The sequence below is a fragment of the Tachypleus tridentatus genome, chromosome 12, assembly GCF_004210375.1.
Source record: "Tachypleus tridentatus isolate NWPU-2018 chromosome 12, ASM421037v1, whole genome shotgun sequence".
NCBI classification, from domain to species: domain Eukaryota; kingdom Metazoa; phylum Arthropoda; class Merostomata; order Xiphosura; family Limulidae; genus Tachypleus; species Tachypleus tridentatus.
This window is the reverse complement of record NC_134836.1, coordinates 34,705,213-34,725,073: the sequence shown is the minus strand read 5'-3', so window position 1 is coordinate 34,725,073 and position 19,861 is coordinate 34,705,213. Positions and strand designations below refer to the sequence as shown.

Below are 19,861 nucleotides of genomic sequence, written 5' to 3'. Positions count from 1 at the left end.
TATTTAGAAAGAAAATATTTTACATAGAAGAGTGAACAACGTTTCGACCTTCTTCGGTCATCACCTGACGATGATTACATTCTGGTTACTGTCGTATGTGAAGGTGTATAGCAGGAATCTGTAAGGAACAATGACTGAGGCCTTTGCGTTTCAAAAAAACTAGCGAAAGACGTTAATTTAAATACCAGAAATCTGGATATAAATGCTGAGATTGCCAGATGTGTAGAAGTAAATATTTAATTACTGAACTAGGTGCTGGGCAATTAGTGGATTTGGGGTGGTAATGTTTACTTCCACACATTCTCACTCGCATAATATTTGCCCACCAAACTCATGGATTTCATGATTTTCCTCCAGCATAGCTATGTTTAATTAAACCAGCTTGTTGTAGACATGCTGCCATTGTTGTCTGTACCAAACAAGGAAACACTTCATGCCAGATGAAGGAAAATATACTGCTCAATAAATTTATAGAAATAACTACATATTTCAGAATATTTTGTGATAACTAAATTTATGGATGAAAACATACCCATTCGTCTGCAAGTGTATTTTTTAAGCTTGCGAGTGAAGTACGAAGGAACTGAAACGAAACTCACCTCACTTCAGGAGAATACGACATCAAAGTACCCTATATAAATATGTTACGTGAAATTATGCATTCCGCATTAATTCTCGAAATAAACCCCAACGTGGATCTTCTCTGGTTTCTTTTATCAATGTGTACCTTGATCTTGTGTAACCAAGCAGTCAGGCTCCTACTGACAGAAAACGGGGTAGCCAGGGCAGTCTAAATGCTGAAAAATGACCAGAGACAAAGAAGGTTAACACAGCGCGTCGGTGTGTCACCAATCGTCATTAATCGATTTTTGCGTTTTACCAGGAAACGAACTCTTATGTCAGGAAACCATGTCAAGATCGTCATCACTGCACAACAGCCAAAGAGGACAACTAGATTGTGACTATCGCTCTGTGGGACAGGTTAGTTACGGACCGATCTATGCGAAATCATCTTCAGTATTCCACTGGAACCCATGTGTTGACCCAAACAGTTTGCAATTGTCTGCACAAAGGACGTCTTAAGGCCAGACGACCTGCAAAAGGCGTTATTCTGACAGCACGATGCCGTTCAGCCAGGATGGAGTTTGCTCATTAGCACCTGGACCGGAAACTTCGTCAATGGGCAACTGTACTATGGACAGATAAGAGTTGGTTCACTCTTTCTCGTGATGATAGACGTGCGAGAATGTGAAGACGCCGAGGAGAGCGATTTTCAGCCTCTAACATGTGCAGGTCGACGCTTATGGAGGAGATTCTGTAATGGTCTGGGCAGGCATAAGCTTGGGTGGCCGCATGGACATATTTCTCCTCGACAACGGAGCTCTGAATGCACGACGATATAGAGACGAAATTCTGGAAACCATTCTGAGGTCTTTTGCGATGCGTTCATTCTCATGCAAATTAACACGTGATCCCATGTCGCCAGACAGTGTATGTAGTTGCTTGAAGAGGAAAGAATAGAGACTTTTAAGTGGCGCGCCAGATCTTCAGATATAAATTGGATTGAACATTTTTGGGATATGTTGTCATGGCGCGTAAGTAAAAGCCAGCACCCTTTTCAGAATGTACAGGAACTCCGACAAGCCCTGGTAGACGAATACCCTAACATACCTCAAGATAACACCAATAGAGTGATTCAAAGTGCGCGAAATTGATGTCAGAAGTGCATCTCAGCCCTTGGAAGTCGCACTAGACATTGAATGTTTTAAACATTTCTTAAATACACGCAAGTGAACTGTTTAAAATATTGTCTCATATGGGATATCGGTTTTGGTGATATTGACCATTTTTAAAAATTTTATTGCTCCATGTTTTACCGCTTATCACACATTAAAATATGGATACAGATGGAACTGAAATGATGCAAATTACCTAAAAAATAAAAATATTATCACATTTAGAACACGGAGATAAATTTTATAAGAAAATGTACTTGTTCCTTTAGTTTTTTGAGCAGTTTACTTCTTGGGTTATACAAGGAAACACCTCACGCTAAACATCAACTGGCTTCGTCTATAGCCTACAATCTGGTTGCCATACTGATGGTGTGAAGTTTCATTGGGAAGGCATAGGAAAATATTTCTTGGATCACACATGCGCAGTCACTTGTGGCAATTAATCCTTGGACTTGCTTTTATCGCATTCTCATAGGAACTTTCTTCCATTTGCAAGTTGTATAACATCGGCATGGATTACAAGGTCTCCCCAGATGGTTTATATTCCTAGATCCCTTCTGCCTATTACAGATATATACATCACATTTTGAAAACATTAACAATACAACGGATTCCTAAAACAACCTATCACTCACTTAATATTTGTAGTAAAAATAATTATAACAATAATACTTTGATCCAAGGATGAGGACATCTTCAGACTTCTTAGCAGCATTAGCACGTTCATTAGTTGTTGCTGAAATCTTGACTTGAAAAATCTAGGCTCTTCTCAAAATCAGCAAGTCCTCATAAGTCAAGTACATTGGCCAAAGTGTGCAATTTACCCCCATCATATCTTAAATGTTTCTGTTTTTGTCTTTTAAATCCTACTCCAAATCACTTCTTGGGTATTTTGTGGTGATGGGAAGATTTTCAAATCTAAAGCAGCTCAATGATAGTTTGGGTTTTGAAAACATTGGAGGGAAAGTGGAAACATTGTTCGATGTGATTTGTGTTTTTGACAGGTGATTATGAAAGAAAAATTTAAAAACTTTACACAGATTGTAACTTACGTATACTTCGAACTTTTATTAAGGTACGAAAAGAGAAACTATATCTTATAGTGGTCAGAGTTTACTGTGATGTTTGGTAACGCAAAACTTCAACTGCATTACGTTTTATAAAACATAATTAAAGAGAATAGTATCACATATCAACAAATTACACATCATGAATATTAACATTTATATTGCTGTTTTAGAGATTTTCTGTACATTTGTGCTAGAGAATGTAAGTGTAATAAATGAGAAGAACATGTAAGGAAATTTAATGTCTGATTGATTGTTTGGAAATAAGCAAAAGGTACACAGTGGGTTATCCGTACTCTACCCATTAAAAGTAGAAACGGGTTTCTGACGGTGCATGTCTGAAGAGATACCGTTGTACCAATGAGGAGAGAATTTAATGTCTGTAGCTTTATCAGTTGTTTGTTACCGAACTACTGATATTTTTTTAAAGGACTAAACTCTCGTGCGTTATACACATGTAGTATAAAAGAATACTACTCCTGCATTGTCATTGGAATGAAATGACAATAACACATTCCAAAGAAAATATTTTACTGGAAATGTGGTTTCAAAATATTCGTTATTACATTGTTTAATTTGTGTTTGAAAATAAATAACTTAAAACACAAGGAAACAGTTTGGTTGGTGCATTGATTAATAAACTCTTACAGTTAACTCTAAGATCTTAAATATTTGCAGTCATTCTGAACATTGAAATTCATACATGAAGTATATCTCTTCGTATTGGTAGATAAACAAAGATCCAACCAACTGCAATTAATAAGTGTCGTTTCTATGGCAATTTTGTAGTAAGGGACTATCCTCTTATGAATATTAGAAACTGTTGCAAATTATTTCTCTCAATACAAATGATCCAAAGATTTAGATTTTTGAAATCTGAAGGTTTACGTTCCATCACCACCCTCAAACTATGTATACTTTGAAGAATCACTAAGTTTATTAATGTCAGTTTCAGAACGGGATCATAGATAAGTGATATCTATGTCAAGTATTTGGTTTAATGATTTTGGACGTATTACACATTCAAAGTTTGGTCTACAAAATATTTAAACGGTAAGAAAAATGAAATGTAATTATTAAACATAAACTGAAATAGGTTTCAAAAAAGTTTAGTTTTATTTCGTTTAACGTTTCATCCTTCATAGGCAATTAGTACATAACTAACGAAATCATTGTTAACAGAATAAAAAAAAAAGGTTTCAAACAAAGTACACAAACATGAAAAATAAGTCAAAATTACCCTGTGGACTTAATAAATAAGGCTGGCATGGCCAAGCGTATTAAGTATCGAATCTTAGGGACGCGGGTTCGCATACCCGTCGCGACAAACATGCTCGCCCTCCCAGCCGTGGGGGCGTTATAAGTGACGGTGAATCCCAATATTCGTTGGTAAAAGAGTAGCCCAAGAGTTGGCGGTGGGTGGTGATGACTAGCTGCCTTCCCTCTAGTCTTACACTGCTAAATTAGGGACGGCTAGCACAGATAGACCTCGAGTAGCTTTGTGCGAAATTTCAAAAACAAACAAAACAAACTTAATAATCTTTTACCATAATATCAAAAGAAAACAATAGCTGAATATACAGGTAGTGAGCAAACAAATATTTCTTTTCCTATGAAAATGCTAATTTGTTACATCTATTAGATAACATAAAAATATGTAAAAATATATGTTTTTCGAACTCACTCTACGAGATCTGCTCAAATATGATTTCGAATCTTAATTCTAACGCTGACTTCCGTAAATGCCTGAACCTTTCACGACTTCAGTTACATTTTTTCACCAAAAATTGTTGTGCACTTGCTGTAGTGTTTTAGATCAAATTATTACAGTTAGCCTACAAAATGATCAAACAAGTTTCTCTGCAATTGTAGAGTCAGTTAAAGATATCTTAGAAATATGAGAATTAATGGGCTGAGTTAAACCGATTAATGAAAGATCTCGAGCCAAACATGGAAGATTATCTTTTTGTATTACTCATACAAAGATGTCAATCAATCACTCATTGAAAACATACAGCATCGATCTGAAGCAGTTTTGAAATCCAAGATAATGTCAATTAAATAATCATCTGCGTAACTGGTTTGTGTTATTTTGAGTTTCTCTTTTATGTTTGATTCATAAAAAGTAATTACTTTGGATTCTCTTCGTCAATAACATCATCCTTAGTCCAAAGAAAGGTCACCTTGCTGACCATCTTGGGTTCATCAACAACTTCTCCCCAGCCAAATCGTTTCCCAACGGTAATGATACACCCTTAGTTGGCAGAGTAGGTCTTACTCCAACCACAACTGGTCCGGAAAATTAGCCTGATGTTAAACAAATGTTATAAAGAAGAAAATTAACAAATCTACCTCATCAGTAGCAGAACTGGAATTTAAAGGCAGTATACCTTCTAAGAACAATGGATTAGCTGTCTCTTTACCACGTAAATTACGCATGGTCATAGGTTTAGCAGTGACACTTGTCAAAGGCACAGAACCAACAAACGTAAAAGGTCTAAATTTCTCCCTAACTACACCAGTTTTCACATCTGTGGCCAAATAAACAAGATTAGGTGGTCTGGTGTATCTATGTCTATACATAGACACAAACACTTTTTATTTCTCTTGTTCCAACTGCAAAAATCAAACATAACATAAGCAATTGTATTATATAAATGGCAGAGTAAAGAAAAAAACACCTACACCAAATATTCCAACAGAAAGAAAAGTGAAAATGGTAGCGCTCTTTTATAAACATAACTGAGAAGAGTTTTAAAATATCTCACACTTTTTGGTGATATTCTGGTAAGTCGGAGAGAGTGATCGAGCTTAGGAGACGTTTCGATATTAAAATTTTGCAATAAGAAGTTTATCAGTATTTAATACAGCTGATAGTGTTGGCATTTTGAATTTACAATAATTATCTTGCCGGAGAAAAAACTTGAATGATAATTAAATATAAACCATCATTCTCTATCAATTCTTTATATAAACCAGCAGCTCTGTATCACTTCTTTATATTAAGGCGTGCGCTTAATCCGAATGAAGCTACGCGCCTGAGTCGCGCCAACATGTATCACTATTAAGTGACGGTCAATCCCACTAAACTATCCTTATATAACCAATTAGCTGAGCTTCTCTTAATCTTACTGCTAATTATTCTTATCACAGATAGCCCTAATTTGTAAATTCCAAAACAAACAAAGATCACTATAGTGAGTTATATAACCAATTCTGGCGGCCCTAAACTGAATTATTCTTTGTTAATTTGTCACGATTCACACTTACATTTGTAGTAAGTTTCACCCTTTACTTTTACGTATTAGTTATCTATGCTTTATTTATTACATTGTTGTTTTGGTTTGTTTATATAGAAATTCGACTTTCAGCCTTTTAAGCCAACAAACTTGCCAATGATGGGGTGGACAGGAGATATTACTATATTTTGTTACGTTTAGCACAAGAAGCTGGAAAAACATGAGAAACTTATAGACCTAGGATCTGAAGTTACGCGTGTTTTAATCACAAATAGTAGACAGCAAAGTGAACACCTGTTTTGGTCACGTTCAAAACAATTATGATAAATATTTTGTTTTATTATTCTTTACACTAATTAAGACATGATTACTTATTATGATTGAATAGATATAACACATGGTTCGTTGTTGGTTATTTTGCACACGACTCTTGCACTTGGTCAATATAAAACGTTCATGCGCTACTTGAGTTTTAGTGGAAGTTGTGTTTGGATGTATAAATAAATTTCAAATTAAAAACAATGTCCGAATCGATTTGTAAATGCGGAGGTAAGTTGTGGGGTTTGTATTACATGATAAACAAACACAGTTTGTGTAGACGATAATATTATATGACAAAGGATAAAAGGATATTGGCGGAATTGTGTTTTATTCCAGATAAATATGCATTTGTGGCTGTTTAATAGTAACAAACACTGCTACATATCTTCCTTCTTTGAATGTTGACTTCCCATGTTTGGTGAAGTAGTAGTGTGGGCCTTTGTTCATTTAATACTTCGTGATTCAGATTATCTATATCTTGTTTAGTCTTAAATATAACAATTAAATCTTATTATTCACATAACTTTCCCTAACGACGAAATAGTATTTATGTTGTGTAAAGCTGATAACTGAAGAATGTTTTATTTGAAAAACGTGACCTTATAATAACTATCTTAGTTGAACATGTACAACTATTACAATGATTTTACAGGTGATTCTCTTCCAATGATGTACTTGTGGTCTCGAATCGAAAGTGATTTTGGTTATTATTGTCATTATAAACGTTAATTCATTAACTTACTTGAGTTTTGTATTACTGAGAAACCTTCATGTAATTGATACATATTTACGTAATATGAACTTCATTTGTTCGTTTCTTCACCTTTTATACATGTTAACTGAGCAGTTTGCATTATTTTGTACACGTATTACTATTATAAATCGCGTAATAGCTATAAACACTTGTACTCTTTCTGTTCTTCAAAGATCCATTGTGCACATGCACTAAAGAGTGCACGTGTGGGAAGGAAGGAGGATGTAAGTGCACCACGTGCAACAAAAAAGACCAAACTGATAGGAGTTGCAAGTGTAAAGGTATTAACTGTTTTCTTACACCACACCTACACACCCTTAAAATATTAACTAGTCGATGTTATAAAATAACTACATTCTGTTGTAGTAACTGCTGAACTTTGTAATTCTTGCGGCGTGGGGTGAAATGGGCTATATTGTTACAATATAGTTCTATAGAAAAGGTCAATTCCCTGTCTTGGGTAAACTAAACAAATTAATACACCACAAATAATCGGACTTATAAAAACTACTGATGTGCATAACTGTTAAAATAACTATGCATATATCATTTTGTAAATTAGTCTTCTACGTCCTTAACATTTGTGATAACAAAATACCTGAAATTCTATTTTTTTCTTTTATTGTAAGAAAGTATACTTAAATTCATAAAATCAAAAGTACAATAACATTCTGAAGCCTTGGTCACTTTCTTCATTTATTAACATTACCAGCTGTGTATATATTTAACAACACTTAAAATACAACTAAGTGTCTACCATACTGATCTTTCAAGATCCTACGTGCGCCTGTAGCGATAAGTGCACGTGCGGCCAGAAAGACGGATGTAAGTGTACTTCGTGCATGAGAAAAGACGACCCTGAGGGAAGTCCATGCAAGTGTACAGATATGTCAACTCTTAGTAGTTAGTATTGAAAAATTGTTCCAGAGTGACTTATTTATTTGTGTAAATAATCCTTTAAAATGACATCTAATCTTATTTCCTTTGCAGAAGGTGAACCCTGCAGTTGTACGTCCTGCACGTGCAGTAAGAAAGAATGAAGTTTCTTCTATCCCTTGGGCTGGTTCCAGTTCAATTCGTTTACTAGATTATTCGTTTTATTTATTTGTTTTTGAAATTGTTTCCAATATTATAGTTTGTTTATTTTACCATTTGTTTAACGTCTTTCAAATAAACTATTTTTACAAACAATTCCTTTTCTTTTCGGAAGTCCAGAAAATTCGACTGCTGGTGAAGCGTAATTGTTACTTTGTATTTGAACGAACACTCTTACGTTGTAACTATATTTCAAACTCATTAAATAATCTTATTTTTAGGTGAAATCGAGAGTTTCTAAATCATACAATAATACGTTTACATTTTACGGAACTGTTTACCACCAGTTTTATTAAACAATATAATTGGTATAGAACTTGTGCTTTCATTTATTGTGATATTACAATCATTCAATACCACAGGAACACTTTTGAAACGCTTTCATAAATTAGTTGGTTAATTACAGTACAACCCTTTAACTTTATTATTATTAAATATATGTAGGGCCTTGAAAAATATAAAATAGATAAATTACACTTTGTCTCGAATAACGTAAAGGAGGTGCATGAGGTACGGGAGTGTTTATAACGTATAGTTTTTATAATATCATGTAGTGACCTATTACCTGTCTGTTCTTTACGTTTCATTCATTGATACGTTAATCCTTCCACAAACTATAATTACACAACGTATATTTTAAATATTAAAGTTGTTTTCATGCAAATATCTGTAGCAATGTGGTACCTTTTTGTGAAATATTGTGTTATTAAATAAAATGAAGAGATCTCTTAACACTGCTTCTACCAAAGTAATAACTGTAGTTTAGGTATTTTTATGTTCCATTTTTTTTTCCCACTTGCACATTGTGAATTTAGCCCAAAGGCTGGTATAGGTAGTAACACTTCTATTGATAATTTTTTTCTTGTTCTCTACTTAATTGTTTAATACCATCACCAGCTGTTCTTGGATGCATCTTTATTCAAAGTGGGATTCTCGGCATCAGAATTATAAATATACTTTACTAAAGATAACTACTATTGTCGCGTTTCGAACAGGTAGTTTTTACATTATAAATTAAACTCCGTCCTTGCTATATAATTTCTAACTGGAGGATAACGGAAAACAATATATCATTTGATAGATTAAAATATAAGCTTTGTCTGTTTGTGAATAATTTAAATCATCTTAACTATTAACACTTTATTGAACTCTGACAGTTCGAGGGGGAAAGTTAGTCTTGTTTATATAAACAATTAAATATAAGGCTATGCTTGTTTTGCTCGAATAATATCTATAATAATTAGTAATTATCGTTAGCTTTTTCAATATGTATTAGGTTTTCCTTTTGGTGCTGGTCAGCTTTTTAAAATCTAAAACTCTTCAACGGCAGACTAAACCCAAACACAAAGTAAGAGAAGTGGTAACAGTGTACTGGGTGATGTTTTGTTTTTGACAGGTAATTAACTATCCAAAAACGAAATTACGAGCCTTGCACGGTTAGTCACTCTTACGTTTAGAACTTGTAAGGTGCATATAATTTTGAGAAGTTTGATATTCTTTGTAATCCTTAAGTTTTATAACGTGAGGTTGTAACAGTTTTACTGCGATGTGGGGTCACAGTATTCATCAAATGCATAACGTTTTATAATATATACCTCAGAAAGTTCAGTAGTGACAAACAACATCAGTCAGACTTTCAAATTACACATGATGAAATATAACATTTACTTTGTTTTAAATATTTTCCGCACACTTAAAATAAAAAAAAAATGTAAGCGTGATAATGAAAACGGATGGAAGTTAACTAGATTGTAAAAGAAAGTCTCAGATGACGACAAAAGTTTCTACAAATGTAGAGTTATGTAAGCTCTTCTCAAAGCAGGTTAAGATTATACTGAAAATAATTAAAACGGAAATTACTTAACTACAAGAAAGCATTGTAGCTTTATCAAGTGTTTTATTGTATTGTGTACTTTACGTATATTTAAACAACTAGAATCTTGTTAGTGGTGCACATGTAGTATAAAAACAATTATGCTCCTGTATTGTTGTTGGATTGAAACGTGAAGGAAACAAGCCAAAGGAAAGATTTTAATGGAAATGTTTAAGGATATGGGTAACATTGTTTATTTTGTTTGAAAATAATTTAAAACATATGGAGACGAGAACAAAAACAACGGACCGTAGCTTCGGGAAATTAAAAATAACCATGGGCGGTCAGACACGTTTCTCTTTATCCCAGTCGTGATTAGGGATTGTATGACATGATTTATTGAAATTCGAAGATAACATATTCATCGTAAACCTTTATCAATAAAATATGAGAATCGGGAGAAGCTGCGAAGACGCTAAGAAAGAAAGGTTTGTTTTTGAATTTCGTACGCTAGACACGTAATATGAGTCCGGGTAACATTGAAGCCTCAGATACTTACGGATCCCCATGAATTTCTCTACTGAAGGGAAATAAAGATGTTGCAGAGACTTAGTTCCAGATACCTCCAAGAACACGAGGGCCACCTGCAACCTTGGATTGTTAGTATCAGTGCCATAAACTCTGGAACAACTAAGTCCTGGTGTTGTATCAGTACCACCATTACTACTGCTAGTAGAAGTAAAGGAAGGTTGTGTGGCTAAACCCTTTCTAGAAGAACAAACTATCAGTGTCTGTTTAATTATATTCACCAGTCTTCCTGTTTTACTTATAAATCAATGATTTTTTTCCACTTTTGAACGTTGTCTATGATTTCAATGTTATACTTAAACATCTAATAAAGGAATCTATTTGAATAAAAACTTGGAAGTAATATCGTAAATTCGATATCAGCTCCGGATTTGAATATTTTCCTCTATGAAAATTTTAACTAAAAGTTCATTTCTACCCTTTAACTGTAGATATTATTACTTCAGTTAAAGAAGTGTTTATTTAATTTCACACTTTCAAGACGAAGATCAGATTTGTTGAAAATACTACCAAACTGAAACCAAGACCGGTATATTTTGTAAACCCAGTAAAATTTTTCCCAAGAATTTAGGTTGTATCGTTATGTTGTTAAAGTACAAAGAGAATGTTTAGTAACTTAAACTAATAGAAGTAAACCAAAATAATGGAAACAACAAAAAGTATTTTTAATTTCTTTCATAATTAATAATTATTATTATAATATAGAAGGTATAATTTTGTAGCCTTTAATGTTATTTTGTCACTGATTCGTAAACTATAAAATCATACTAACATAACATATCCTGTCCATATGTCATATTATCCTTTCCACAAACTGCAAATAGGTCAGGCTGACGTTCTATTACAATATCAAACAAGCTGCAGTACTGCCTTTGCAGAATGTTTCTTTATTATTGAGCACGAAGCTATCAGAGCATAGACAACCACGAGTATTGAAACTCGGATTCTAACAGTTTACGTCTACAGACATACCGGTGGAGACGACTGTTCAATGAAAAGCTATTTAAATATCTTCTCACTATAATTTTACAATACTATACACAGTTTCCTTTTATAACAATATCCATGTAATAACTGAGTCATAAGTTCTGGTAAAGTCTGTGAATATTTTAATCATTTCTTGTTCTTTACTACACGATAACTCAGAACTTAGGTGTCAACCATTATCGTGAGGTGCATACTTTTTTTATAGTACTTATTAGTTAGCGGTAATGTTTTGAATATTATAATTCTACTATAAAACAAAGTTACCATTATATCTTGCAATTTGTTTTACTACAGAAATTTGGTCTTCCTTTAAAAAACAATTTATACAAGAGGATGCATGAATTATCAGCCAATAATAGATAAATAACAAATATTACAGTTTAACCTAACTGTATTTAGAACTTGGATCATTATACATTTATTCTCTCACTATTGAAACGGTGCTTCAAAAACAATACTAAAATCAATGCTTTTCTGTGACATGGTCTCATTATTTTTGAATAAAAGAATGAATAGTAAGTTATTTTACTCAATACTTTCTATGCAATTGAGCCCGGCATGACTAGGTGGGATAATGCGTTCGACTCGTAATCTTAGGGTCGCATGTTCGAATCCCGGTCGCGTCAAACATGTGCGCCCTGTTCCTTGGTAAGAGAGTAGTTCAAAAGGTAGCGATGGGTGGTGATGACAAGCTGCCTTCCCTCTAGTCTTTAGGGACGGCTAGCGCAGATAGCCCTCGAGTAGCTTTGTGCGAAGTTCAAGAAACAAACAAACAATTCTATGCAATTACGAACTACAATACATTGTATTCAGGAGAACATAAATTTAATTTTAATTCTTTATGTAAACAAGACAATAGTACTCCCTTCTCACCTGCTCTTTCTTGATAAACTGCTCATAGTTTGAATATTTTGTATTATTTATAATCAATAGAAATAAAGAGAAAACTTTCGTGAAACAAATGATGTGTTACATTGTTTTCTGTGTTAACCTTCAGTTCCAAATTGTATTATGTGCTAAGGGAGGAGCTTGTTTAATTTTAAATGCAGAGAAACTGACTGTTTTAAACCTAAAAAGAGAAGTAATAATGTTCAGTAGGATACATTCACAATGTTTCCCAATAGAAAAAAAAAACTCAATTTGTTTTGTAATCGTCGATATCTAAATAAACGATTTAAAATAAAATTTGATATTTTAAGTAGTAATAGTAAGAACATAAAATACCTAGACATTAAAAACTATAGATATTAAATACACAAGAGAGTCCAGACAAGCTGCAATCATGTTTGCATCTTAAATAGCGATATCCATGAAACATGTCGTACCAAGTTAAGCCATTTGATAGTCTTAACTGTATTTTCGGCTGCAATAACGTTATTCCTTTCTTATGCCACACTGTGTTTTAATTGACAAGACAATGCTCGCGGACGTATGTTGGGTTAGCTGCTTTTTGCATCACAATTCATTAGAAGGTTGTTTTTGAATTTCGCGCTAAGGTACTCGAGGGCTATCTGCGCTAGCTGTCTCTAATGTAGTAGTTTAAGACTAGAGGGAAAACAGCTAGTCATCACCACCCACCGCCGACTCTTATGCAACTCTTTTTCAACGAATAGTGGAATTGATCGACACTTTATAACGCCACCACGGATGAAAAGACGAGCATGTTTGGTGCGAGATGAATGCGAACCCGCGACCCTCAGATTTTGAATCGCACGCCTTAATCTATCAAGCCATGACCGGCCCATATAAAAGGTAAATAAAATTTCAAGCTTTATAATTATTTACTTGGTATGAAATATGTCCTCTGCATTAAAACGTAAGTTTAATGTTCATGGTGAGTAAATATATTTAAGAATTTAAATCATAATTTTAATGTTAGATTGATTTTCGAATAAAGGAAATATCGGATCACCAAGGATTACAGAGGAATTATGTTGGAGAATCAGTAATCATACAAACTGGTAGTGACAATGTTAGTTTTAGTGGGAGTGGCTTGCGATCGCGTGTTGTGACGTGTGTGGCTGTGTTGTGAGCAGTGAAATTAACGGAGTGTTAGTGTGATACTGGGCGCTGTTGAGTTTCATTGGTTTGTGCGTTTTGGAGCTTATTGTTTCTTTTCACTTTAATTTTTTTAGAAATGTCTGTGAAATGCTTATGAAGGAAGATGGTGTGATCAAATTGTGAGAAGTGAAAGTATATAGATGAAAAGGGAAATTTTAACCCAGGGTGGGAGGAAGATTTTGCACTCACCATTTAAAGAGGTAAACATTTTAAGTGTTATCTGCAATGTGTTACTTAGTCATTACAAAGCCAGTAAGTTGAAACGCCACTGTGAAATAAATCGCAAAACGTTTTGTCTGATTATCCACCGAAATCAGAATTACCGAAAAACAAGTTAACTGTTAAAATCATCATTATCTAGCTAGCAGACGTTGTTTACAACATTCAGTCAGGAAGTTCATACAACGACTAAAGCCAGTTTTATTATATCATGGGATATTTGTCGTGCTAAGCGTCCATATTCAGATTGTGAATTTGTTAATAAGAATATAACTGAAGTTGTTGCAGTGTTAGATCCAAATAATGCAAAACTTCAGCGACTAAGAGCAAAACGCCAGCATAATGCTACACTTCATGTAATTGTGAAATAAAATATATGACCTAGTGGCACTAAAAGAAAGAACTCGTGGTGTTGACATCAAATATGTGCTTGATAGAGCCTTAACAAATGCTGATATTTCACTGTATAAACTCTTCAGTGTTGCAAATGATGGAGCACTTCTAATGATGGGGGGGATGCAGGATTAAAGGCACTTATGAAAAGTAATTCCAGCTTTGCAAAGTTTCTCGCTATTCATTGCATTAGTCATCGTATACACTTGATAGCCAGATACTTCAAGTATGAAGATGTTATGAAATTTGTTTTTAAAATTGTAAATTTCACACACTTAAATGGAAAGACACACCGACAATTAAAAAATTTTATTCAAGTATTGGAGCTTGAAGACAAAACCAGTGATGTCTCTTTCTATTGCATTGTGAGGTGGCTATCAATCAGTAATGTCTTAAAAAGGTTTGTGGATATCTTGGATCCTACTATTACTTTTATTGAAAAGAGAAAAGATTCTATCCTCAACTGGAAAGTGATAATTAGATACTGTTGTTGTTGTTTTTGAATTAAGCACAAAGCTAAACAATGGGCTGCCCCTGCTCTGCCCACCACGGGTATCGAAACTTGATGTTTAGCGTTGTAACTTGGCAGACATACCGCTGAGCCACTTAATGGGCTAAATGGTTGCAAGATCTAATGTTCCTCGACTCTCATCTTGGAACTTATCCAGAAACTTCAGTTACTTTCCTAATCTGAAAAAGACAGTAAATACGTTCTCTGATGTTGAAATGAAAGAGAATAAACTGGAATAATACAAAGATAGATTACAAGGACTGATTCATCATTTTCTAGAAAGCTTTGAAGAGGTGAAGAAACTGAAGCCCTGCTTCGCCTTTCTTGTAAATCCATTCATGGCTGATGTAACCAGTGATGATTGTCCAATTCTCAAATCTCTGGTTCCAGTCATCTGCTGTGAAAATGGAACTAACAGAACTACAGTAGAAGCTTGGTCTAACGTTAATCCATAAATTCCATTCTACAAATGAGTTCTTCAAGAAAGTTCCAGAAAGACAATGGACTGAACTGAAGAAAACCAGTGTACGACATACTGCTGTGAATCACTGTATTTGTAGTGAAGTTTGTGAAGTCGAAGCATCGTGCAGTTCTTACAAATCAACATACGACGGAGCAAATTCGTATAGCTTTGACGACATATCAGCCAGAATTTCAACGACCCACAATCAAGATGGAAACTCACAAGACCTCTACCAGCAGTAAATAGTCTGATAATTGTATCAATGTGTTAAAAAACTATTATAAGACTTAAGTTTTGTAACATGGTATCTGATTAAAATATCTTTTAATGTTTTAGATATTTTCCTCCATGTTTTGATCAGAAATTTACTAAGACAAATAAATATTATTACAAATATCTGTTCTAACCCATTTTATTTTTATTTTGGCGGTCTCATTTAATGTTAATGAAATGTAAATTTGCATATTTTTCTTAGATGTTTTCGTAGTTCATTACCGTATTAAATACGCTCAACATCTTTAAAACAATGAGCCAGGACTTTGAAAACATTTGGACTATATATGTATAAACAATCCACATACATGAATAAATATTATTACGCAAATGTATTTTTTAATATTTATGTAATATGTAAGTAACAAAATGTACATGTAACAATAAAAGCGTGTGTGTAATATTTGTTATGTCTTTGGACTCCCATACATCAGAAGATTATCGAATGTGGCTCTTACAGTAAGCAAGTTCGGCCACTACTGCTATTGTCCCTTTGCAATGATTTCCCCTTTCTCCTGTTGGTTATTACGTGCACTCTTATTAATATTAACTGACAAGTGCGAGTTGATGTCCTCCCTACAATTTATATAATAACACCATATTATTTCGTGAATATTACTTTTGTTAACTGGATTCTTCCATTAACAACGTGCTTCCAGCAATTATCACTTCTTCAGAAGATAGTGTAGATATTGTACCGTACTTTTACAGATATTCACATAAAAGATGTTTGTAGAAAGATTAAATATGTAACAGAAAGAGGATACAACTGTACAAAGTCACTTCTTTCAATTAATTTTTATAATAACAAGAAAGAATCTACATACTTGTACACTTACATAAACTTTTTTCATTTTCATCCTTTTCGTTGCACAAAGTGCACTTACATCCGTCTTCTTGGCCACTCGTGCATTTTTCACCACGTGCACATAGGATCTTTAAGAAGAAATGTGACATAAATTAAGTAAAATTTGATATTTATGTTAAGTTGTACATTAATATCTGATTTATTCAGAAACGTTACTTTGTGGTTTACATTTAGAAGTCTTAAATGAAGGACACGTACAGACAAATGTTTTACCCAGCTAAATATACACACAACTCTCCCAGTTAAGTTTCTCTTGTTTAATATTTAAAATTCTAAGGTGAAATAACTTAGACAATTACAGTTTAGATAACTTATAGTATCCTACATCTAAATTCTTTAACCACGAGGAACAACGTTAAAGCAAAAGAGCTACTGAAGTGATGGATTAGTGTGACATTTCAAAGTTGGTGTCCAGCTTGACATAATTATACTCTGCTATTTAGATTAGCTTTCTTATACACGAGATACGACTTTGTTCATATCCAAATGTAGACCAAATTAAGTTTGGTAGACAAGTTTCATGTATGTTAGAATAAGGTTGAATTTATGAAGAGAAAATTATTTGAAGAACATATCAGGAATTGAAAATATTAAGAGATCAGCGAGTTGCTGTCGTTGAAACATATTCCTAATTCAGTGTAGTAAAATTATCCAGATATGCAAATAGTAAGATTATTGAATAAATTAAGTGAACATAGGTATTTTATCATTGATCCATGTAATGTCTGGACTACAGAATCTCCGGTTAGACATTTAATGTCTGCAGGTGAGGCCCACTTGCGCAACCGCAGAGCTTTAGTCTTGGCAGAGTTTAGCTGAGCTGCGCTGGTTCAGGAGTATTTCTAACAATATTCTGTGCTGAACCCAAAATTCACATCATCTGATCGACTAACATATTTTATGGTCACCTCACAGGACAAAGAGATACCATACACCAGAACACTGTATAACAGGTTGAAAAATAGGCACTTTATTACCAGTGTAACAAAGAAGGCGACAGTATGCACTGAGTTAAGTGAAAGGGAGGCATCAAGTATGCATTCATTTAAAACTCTACTAAAAGGTTTTAAATGGGTAGAAGGTTGTTAAATAATGAACAAAAACTGGAGACATTAAGGTGGTCTCGAATGTCGAATGGTTGCCTGTTTCAACAAAGAGGCACAGGGTTCCTTTCATCCCACCTACCAGATCTCATTCGTGGTACCAGCGGAGCACATACTTCAAAGAAGTGCATTCAATTTTATCCTCACCTCTTCATCAGTGAGCAGGTAAACATTGTGACTCCACACTCCAGGATCCCTAAAACATGGGTAAATTAATGAAACGTAGCTAGAAAGGCTCGATGGTCTGATACATGGTTGAAAGCCTTGCCTACCTGACAAACAGCTTTAAATGTGGTTAAATACTGCTTCATATCGGTTGTTATGTAGAAACGATCAGGGCAGCTTAATACAACATGACCAATCCAAGTGACAGCAAAAGCATAAAATAAGTTTGACAACAATGAGTATAGGGTGTGCGTATTTTGATCACCAAAAACAGAATTACATCCTATCTTATGAAGGTAAGGTTCCAGAACTCCACTAAAATCCGCATCCAGGACAATATCAACCTGGGTGATTAAGAACCTGTCCAAGGAAGAAACGAACATTCACAATTCTTTCCTTTAAGCAGACACATAAATATTAACAAGACTTACCTGACGCCCCTGAGTGTGTGTGTTTGTGTGTTTTTCTTATAGCAAAGCTGTATTGGGCTATCTGCTGAGCCCACAGAGGGGAATCGAACCTCTGATTCTAGCGTTGTAAATCCGAAGACGTACCGCTGTACTAGCGGGAGGCGCCCCTGAGTGAGGAGAGGAACATAAACAACCCTCCTCTCTATATCACTGTGTGATGCAAGGATACCCACTAGGAACATAGGGTTACAAGTTACAAGTCTGTTCTTACCCATATCAATACCTCGTTCATTGGAAAGAGTTCTTCTTTCCAACCTCAATATGGCCTAGCTACCTTCTCTTCATCTTCGTTGTTGGAACGAGCAAGTCACATATCCATCACCTTTTACAAGAGCTTGTATCACAGAGCCAGTGGTAACTATTTAAGGTTTCTGTGTTCTCATATCCTAGATCTTTTTTGGGAGCTCATGACCACAACCTTGTGATTTTAGCTGTATATTTTCCTAGCTTTTTAAATCTACTGGTAGATTGATTATCTTCTCTCAACAAAGTTCTCCTCATGAAGTGGTTCCTCATTTCACTTATGTCATCACTTCCTGTCTACAGGTGTGGCTTTTATCAGTTCTGCTGTTTCATTCCAGGATTTGGTTGAATGTGTTTTATGTCTATTTTCCTGATTCATTAAGCCTTTTTCTATGTCTATTTACTGCAGACAGTAATTGCCCAATATCTAAATACAGCCCATCAACTTTTTGACCACCTGACATTTCATATGGCTTTTCTTCCTCTTTCTCACCTTTTCTGTTTCTTTGAATTGCTTATTGAAACCATAATGTGGTCCTTAACCTGTTAACTCCCAAGTATTTAAGATGCTACGTCAGCTCCTATGCCGAGTTTTTTATTTTGTAACTTTTTTCTTAACGCCATTTTGGATAAAAAATGAATGGGTCAAATGCATGTATGGTGCTGTCATCTAGCGTTGATGTGAGGTATTATTAAAATCGAATTAAATCGTCCGTGGCACTGTGTTACCGATCGGCTTGGACGAGATATCTCCTCTACGGCTCTGAACAGGTTAATGCCCTTTCTCATTCTCCATATAAACATTGGTCTTGATGTCAAATATGTCTTCATGTCTTACTCAACATCTGTTTCCTTCTCCTTCCTCGAAGTTAGTGTTCAGACACTTATGTCATTACTGTCACCAACATCTAATACCATTTCTCCTATGTTATCCTCTGTCCCAGCTAGTCCTTCCACAGTAAGATCTATGCTGCCATTTTAAGTGAATTGGCATTTTTATATTTTTATATCTTATTCCCTGGTTGAGTTTGTCAAGTTGTATTTGAACTTATCTATGTTACGTTGCCATCTCCATAATATTTCTTCACATCTCATTAATTTCATTACTATACACTTTGCTGCTTCCCTTCACTGAACTTAGACATAGTTCAGTCTAAGGTGCAGACTTTTGTCACTTGGTATCTGCATGCTCTCGCAAATATCATCTTCCCACCTTTTCAGTTATACAAACTTTAAGAGGAGTAAGTTTTCTCAGTTTTTCATCTGTGTTTCGTATTCAGAATTACTTGTCTTCGTGAATACTATAGCAATCTCATTTTGTGGCGGGTGTTGGCTGGTAAGGTATACTTTTCATAAAATTTTAAAGAGACAAAATTACTGTAGCTTATTACCTTTCAAAGATGTCTCTTCCAGGCAACAAGTATAACCACCACTTTCTATTAATGTATTCATCCAATCTTTACATAAACTAAATTAAAATTTCTGCCTCCAC

At 34.4% G+C, this 19,861-nt stretch overlaps 2 long non-coding RNA genes across 3 annotated transcripts in view; both read left to right on the top strand.

Annotated features, from left to right (window-relative positions):
* Positions 1 to 19,861, top strand: part of LOC143235586 (uncharacterized) — a 211,195-nt gene that overhangs the window by 67,573 nt on the left and 123,761 nt on the right. The gene's annotated exons all lie outside the window — the stretch shown is intronic.
* The window catches only part of LOC143235588 (uncharacterized), a 63,589-nt gene that overhangs the window by 29,126 nt on the left and 14,602 nt on the right, over positions 1 to 19,861 (top strand). The window contains exon 4 of one of the 2 annotated variants that reach the window (XR_013019331.1): positions 8,108 to 8,172. The exons of the other annotated variant lie outside the window; for it this stretch is intronic. This is a non-coding gene — a long non-coding RNA (uncharacterized LOC143235588). Of the gene's footprint in view, positions 1 to 8,107; positions 8,173 to 19,861 lie in introns of those variants that run through there. 2 annotated transcript variants of the gene reach the window in all.